The sequence below is a fragment of the Salmo salar genome, chromosome ssa12, assembly GCF_905237065.1.
Source record: "Salmo salar chromosome ssa12, Ssal_v3.1, whole genome shotgun sequence".
In the NCBI taxonomy this organism is placed as follows: domain Eukaryota; kingdom Metazoa; phylum Chordata; class Actinopteri; order Salmoniformes; family Salmonidae; genus Salmo; species Salmo salar.
This window is the reverse complement of record NC_059453.1, coordinates 72,700,022-72,707,206: the sequence shown is the minus strand read 5'-3', so window position 1 is coordinate 72,707,206 and position 7,185 is coordinate 72,700,022.

The following is a 7,185-nucleotide window of genomic DNA, read 5'->3' as shown; positions in this document are numbered from 1 at the left end:
ATTTGAACAGTAAGGCCTTATATGCTCCTTATCAACTATAATGTTCCTGATAGAAGTGTTTTGTATGTGCATTTTTACTACACATCTAAACTAATTTATGCATTCATATTTACAGCACTGAAAACATTTGCTGAATATTGTTGGGTATGAGTACTGGCATGTCATGGCCTTCAGTTTACTGTTTTCCAAAATGCACATTTGTGGAATGAGAAGGTTTGGACAGTACAATACATTACAGTACAGTACAGTAGAGCACAGTAGAGAATAGCACAGTACAGAACAGTAAAGAAAAGTGGAGTACAGTACAGTAGAGCACAATAGCGTAGAGTACAGTATAATGTATTGTACTAAACTCTACTGTACTGTACTGAATATATCTACTTTACCGTACTGAACTGTGCTGTACTGTAACTGTACTCTACTCTACTGTGCTCTGCTGTGCTGTACTGTGATGTCCAAACTTGTAAAGCATATAGTGCATTCAGAAAGTATTCAGACCCCTTGACTTTTCCACAAATTCAGTTACTTCACAGCCTTATTCTAAAATGTATTAAATAGTTTTTTCCCCTCATCATTCTACACACAATACCCCATAATGACAAAGCAAAAACAGTTTTTTAGAATTTTTGCAAAGAAATACAAATAAAAATGGTACATTTACATAATTATTCGGACCCTTTACTCAGTACTTTGTTGAAGCAACTTTGGCAGCGATTGCAGCCTCAAGTCTTCTTGGGTATGACACTACAAGCTTAGCACACCTATATTTGGGGATTTTCTCCCATTCTTCTCTGCAGATCCTCTCAAGCTCTGTCAGGTTGGATAAGGAGCGTCGCCGACAGGAATAAACATCTCTCCGGTAAGAAGAAGGGCGGTGTATATGTTTCATGATTAATGACTCATGATGTAAGTGTAACAACATACAGGAACTCAAGTCCTTTTGTTCACGTGACCTAGAATTCCTCACAATCAAATGCCGACGGTATTATCTCCCAAGAGAACTCTCCTCGGTTTTTGTCACAGCCGTGAAATATCCCCCCGCAAGCAGATACCAGAACGGCCATCAAGGAACTTCACTGGACTTTATGCAAACTGGAAACCATATATCCTGAGGCTGTATTTATTGTAGCTGGGGATTTTAACAAAGATAATTTGAGAACAAGGCTACCTAAATTCTATCAGCATATTGATTGCAGTACACGAGCGAGCAACATGCTCGACCAGTGCTACTCTCACTTCCGCGATGCATACAAGGCCCTCCCCCGCCCTCCTTTTGGCAAATCTGACCATGACTCCATCTTGTTGCTTCCCTCCTATAACCAGAAATTAAAACAGGAAGCGCTGTGCTTAGGTCTATCCAACGCTATTCTGACCAATCGGATTCCACACGTCAAGATTGCTTCAATCACGTGGACTGGGATATGTTCCAGGTATCCTCAGTGAACAACATTGACGTATACGCTGACTCGGTGAGCAAGTTTATAAGGAAGTGTATATGAGATGTTGTACCCACTGTGACTATTAAAACCTTCCCTAACCAGAAACCGTAGATTGATGGCAGCATCCACCAAAACTGAAAGCATGTACCACCCCATTTAATCATGGCAAGGCAACTGGAAATATGGCCGAATACAAACAGTGTAGTTATTCTCTCTGTAAGGCAATCAAACAGGCAAAGTGTCATTATAGAGACAAAGTGGAGTCGCAATTCAACAGCTCAAACACGAGACATATGTGGCAGGGTCTACAGACAATCACGGATTACAAAAATATAACCAGCCCCGTTGTGGACAATGACGTCTTGCTTCCAGACAAATTAAACAACTTCTTTGCACACTTTGAGGACAGTACAATGTCACCAACATGGCCCACTACCAAAGACTATGGGCTCTCCTTCTCCGTGGCCGACGTGAGTAAAACATTTAAAATGATTAACCCTCGCAAGGCTGCCGGCCCAGATGGCATCTCTAGGCGCGTCCTCAGAGCATGTGCAGACCAGCTGGCTGGTGTGTTTACAGACACATTCAACCAATCCCTATCCCAGTCTGCTGTCCCCACATGCTTCAAGATGGCCACCATCGTTCCTGTTCCCAAGAAAGCCAAGGTAACTGAACTAAATGACTGTCGCCCGCAGCCCTCACTTCTGTCATCACGAAGTGCTTTGAGAGACTAGTCAAGGATCATATCGCTTCCACCCTATCTGTCACCCTAGACCCACTTCAATTTGCTTACCACCCCAATAGGTCCACAGACGATGCAATCACCATCACACTGCCCTATCCCATCTGGACAAGAGGAATACCTATGTAAGAATTCTGTTTATTGACGACAGCTCAGCATTCAACACCATAGTACCCTCCAAACTCATCATTAAGCTTGAGTCCCTGGGTCTTGACCCCGCCCTGTGCAACTGGGTCCTGGACTTCCTGACGGGCCGCACCCAAGTGGTAAACATAGGAAACAACATCTCCACTCCGCAGATCCCCACAAGGGTGCGTTCTCAGCCCCCTCCTGTACTCTCTGTTCACCCGCGACTGTGTGGCCATGCATGCCTCCAACTCAATCAAGTTTTCAGACAACACAACACTGGTAGGCTTGATTACCAACAACGACGAGACAGCCTACAGGGAGGAGGTGAGGGCCCTCGGAGTGTGGTGTCAGGAAAACAAACTCTCACTCAATGTCAGCAAAACAAAAGAGATGATCGTGGACTTCAGGAAACAGCAAAGGGAGCACCGCCCTATCCACATTGAAGGGACAGCAGTGGAGAAGGTGGAAAGTTTTAAGTTCCTCGGTGTACATATCACCGAAAAACTGAAATGGTCCACGCACACAGACAGTGTGGTGAAGAAGGCGCAACAGTGCCTCTTCAACCTCAGTAGGCTGAAAAAATGTGGCTTGTCACCGAAAACCTTCACTAACTTTTACAGGTGCACAATCGAGAGCATCCTGTCGGGCTGTATCACCGCCTGGTACGGCAACTGCACCACCCACAACCGCTGTGCTCTCCAGAGGGTGGTGCGGTCTGCACAACGCATCACCGGGGACAAACTACCTGCCCTCCAGGACACCTACAACACTCGATGTCACAGGAAGGCAAAAAAGATCATCAAGGAAATAACTACCCGAGCCACTACCTGTTCACCCCGCTTCCATCCAGAAGGCGAGGTCAGTACAGATGCATCAAAGCTGGAACAGAGAGATTCAAAACATCTTCTATCTCAAAGCCATCAGATTGTTAATGCATCACTAGCACAGAGAAGTGACTGCCTACCTATAGACTTGATATTATTGTCCACTTTAATAAATGGAACACTAGTCACTTTAATAATGCCACTATAATAATGTTTACATATCTTGCATTACTTATCTCATATGTATATACTGTATACTGTATCCTACACTATCTATTCTATACTATCTATTGCATCTTAGCCGCTCTGTCACTGCTCATCCATATATTTTACATTTATATATTCTTATCCCATTCCTTTACTAGATTCTGTGTATTAGGTTTTGTTGTGGAAATTGTTAGATATTAGGTTTTGTTGTGGAATTGTTAGATATTACCTGTTAGATACTGCTGCACTGTTGGATCTAGAAGCATAAGCATTTCGCTACACTCACAATGACATCTGTTAACCATGTGTATGTGACCAATAACATTTTATTGGATTTGATTTGATTTTCAGATCTCTGCAGAGATGTTCGATCGGTTTTAAGTCCAGGCTCTGGCTGGGCCACTCAAGGACTTTCAGAGACTTGTCCCGAAGCCACTTCTGCATTGTTTTGGCTGTGTGCTTAGGGTCATTGTCCTGTTGGAAGGTGAACCTTCACCCTAGTCTGTGGTCCTGAGTGCTCTGGAGCAGGTTTTCATCAAGGATCTTACTGTACTTTGCTCTGTTCATCTTTCCCTCGATCCTGACTAGTCTCACAGTCCCTGCCACTGAAAAACATCTTCATAGCATGATCAGCTCCTTTGTCTTGTTGACGTTGAGGGAGAGGTTGTTGTCCTAGCACCACACTGCCTGGTCTCTGACCTCCTTCATGTAGGCTGTCTCATCGTCGTCTGTGATCAGGCCTACCACTATCGTGTTGTCGGCAAACTTAATGATGGTGTTGGTGTCGTGCACAACCACACAGTTGTGCGTGAATAGGGAGTACAGGAGGGGACTAAGCACAAACCCCTGAGGGGCTCCTGTGTTGAGTGTCAGCGTGGCGGATGTGTTGTTGCCTACCCTCACCACCCGGGGGTTTGGCCCGTCAGGAAGTCCAGGATTCCGTTGCAGAGGGAGGTGTTTAATCTCAGGATCCTTAGCTTAGTGATGAGTTTGGCGGGCACTACGGTGTTAAATGCTGAGCTGTAGTCAATGAACAGCATTCTCACGTAGGTGTTCCTTTTGTCCAGGTGGGTAAGAGTAGTGTGGAGTGCAATAGAGATTGTGTCATATGTGGATCTGTTCGGGCGGTATGCAAATTGGAGTGGGTCCATGGTGTCTGGGATAGTGGTGTTGATGTGAGCCATGACCAGCCTTTCAAAGCATTTCATGAGTGCTGCGGGGCGATAGGTCTGCTTGAAACATGTAGGTATTACAGACTGGGTCACTGCATGCTCTGAGTACGCATCCTGTTAACCTGTTTAAAGGTCTTACTCACATTGGCTACGGAGAGTGTGAACACACAGTTGTCCAGAACAGCTGGTGCTCTCATGAATGGTTCAAATCAAATCAAATTGTATTTGTCACATGCGCCGAATACAACAGAACTTAACGTGAAATGCGTACTTACAAGCCCTTAACCAACAATGCAGTTCAAGAAAGAGTTAAGAAATTATTTACTAAATAAACTAAAGTATAAAATAAAATAAAAAGCAACACAATAAAATAACAATAACGAGGCTTTATACAGGGGGTACCGGTACTGAGTCAATGTGCGAGGGTACAGGTTAGTCGAGGTAATTTGTACATGAAGGTCGGGGTAAAGTGATTATGCATAGAAAATAAACAGCGAGTAGCAGCAGTCTCAGCAGTCTTGGCTTGGTGGTAGAAGCTGTTGAAGGAGCCTTTTGGTTCTAGACTTGGCACTACGGTATCGCTTGCTGTGGGGTAGCAGAGAGAACAGTCTATGACTTGGGTGACTGGAGTCTTTGACAATGTTTTGGGCCTTCCTCTGACACCGCCTAGTATATAGGTCCTGGATGGCAGGTGTTGTGTTCCTCGAAGCGAGCTTAGAAGGTATTTAGCTTGTCTGGTAGGCTCGCGTCACTGGACAGCTCACGGCTGGGTTTGCCTTTGGAATCCGTGATAGTTTGCAAGCCCTGCCAAATCAGAGATGGTGTAATAGGATTCGATCTTGGTCCTGTATTGATGCTTTGCCTGTTTGATGGTTCGTTGGAGGGCATAGCGAGATTTCTTATAAGTGTCCGGATTAGTGTCCCGCTCCTTGAAAGCCGCAGCTCTAACCTTTAGCTCAGTGCGGATGCTGCCTGTAATCCATGCTTTCTGTTCGGGATATGTACGTACGGTCACTGTGAGGATTACATCATCAATGCACTTATTAATGAAGCTGGTAACTGATGTGGTAAATTCCTCAATGCCATCATATGAATCCCAGAACATATTCCAGCCTGTGCTAGTGAAACAGTCCTGTAGGTTAGCATCCGCTTCATTGGACCACTTCCGTATTGAGTGCATCACTGTTACTACCTTTTGAGTTTTTGCTTGTAAGCAGGAATCAGAAGGATAAAGTTATAGTCAGATTTGCCAAATGGAGGGCGAGGGAGAGCTTTGCATGCTCTCTGTTTGTGGAGTAACAGTGATCTAAAGTTTTTTCCAGTGTCTATATGGGTCCACAGAATCAAAAGTGTCAATGTTGCTGCAACACTGTCAGTGATAATTTCTTTGTTTTATTCCTTTTTAGCATCGCCTCCTCCTTCTCCGAGTGTCTGATCCAGGATAATCAATGTGTCCTTCGCCTCGGACTCATTGAAGTAGAAGTCCTCATTCAAATCGATCTTATTTGTATTGCTTTTAAATCTTTTTAATGAATAGCTGTTCTGATGTCCAGAAACTATTTTCAGTCAGAGGAAACAATGGTGGAATCATTATATACAAAATAAGTTACAATCAGTGCAAAGAAAATACACAAGATAGCACAATTAAACGGCTACTATTCCCTCCAGCGCCATTCTTCATTCTGCAGACATCTTTGAATGTTAAACGCCCACACCAGTAGAAATCCAACTTTTCAAGTTGAAAAAGAATGGCCAGATCTTACCCATAATGTTTCACAACAATTTAAGTCAATAAGTTGTTGTTTTTGTCAAAGTATGATATATTTGAGTTTGAAGTGACAAATCTGAACTGCCCACTTCGTGCAAATCCATGTGAAGGCAGTGTCTTTTTCTATGATATGACATACAAATTATTTTCCGCCTACGTTTTGTTACCACCCACCAACGTTGTTTATTAATCAGTAATAGCTGATTAATAACAACATTCCTATTTCTGACTGAGATGAGCTAAACAGCCGTGTGTCCACTTGGCCACCTGAGTCATGGAGCAAATTAAGATTGTGGGTGCAAACTCCTGTTTTTGCAGGTCCACTTTTGTTACCAGAAATGTATCATAATCCATTGGATAAATTGTACATTTTCACTTATTTTTTAGCTTATCTGTATATATACAGTACCATTCAAAAGTTTGGACACACCTACTCATTCAAGGGTTTTTCTTTATTTTTTACTATTTTTCAACATTGTAGAATAATAGTGAAGTAACCAAAAAAGTGTTAAACAAATGAAAATATATTTTATAATTTAGATTATTCAAATAGCCACTCTTTGCATTCTCTCAACCAGCTTCACCTGGAATACTTTCCCAACAGTCTTAAAGGAGTTCCCACATATGCTGAGCACTTGATGGCTGCTTTTCCTTCACTCTGCGGTCAAACTCATCCCAAACCATCTCAATTGGTTTGAGATCGGGTGATTGTGGAGGCCAGGTCATCTGATGCAGCACTCCATTACTCTCCTTCTTTGTCAAATAGTCCTTACACAGCCGGGAGGTGTGTTGGGTCTTTGACATATTGAAAAACAAATGATAGTCCCACTAAGTGCAAACCAGATGGGATGGTGTATCGCTGCAGAATGCTGTGGTAGCCGTGCTGGTTATGTGCGCTTGAATT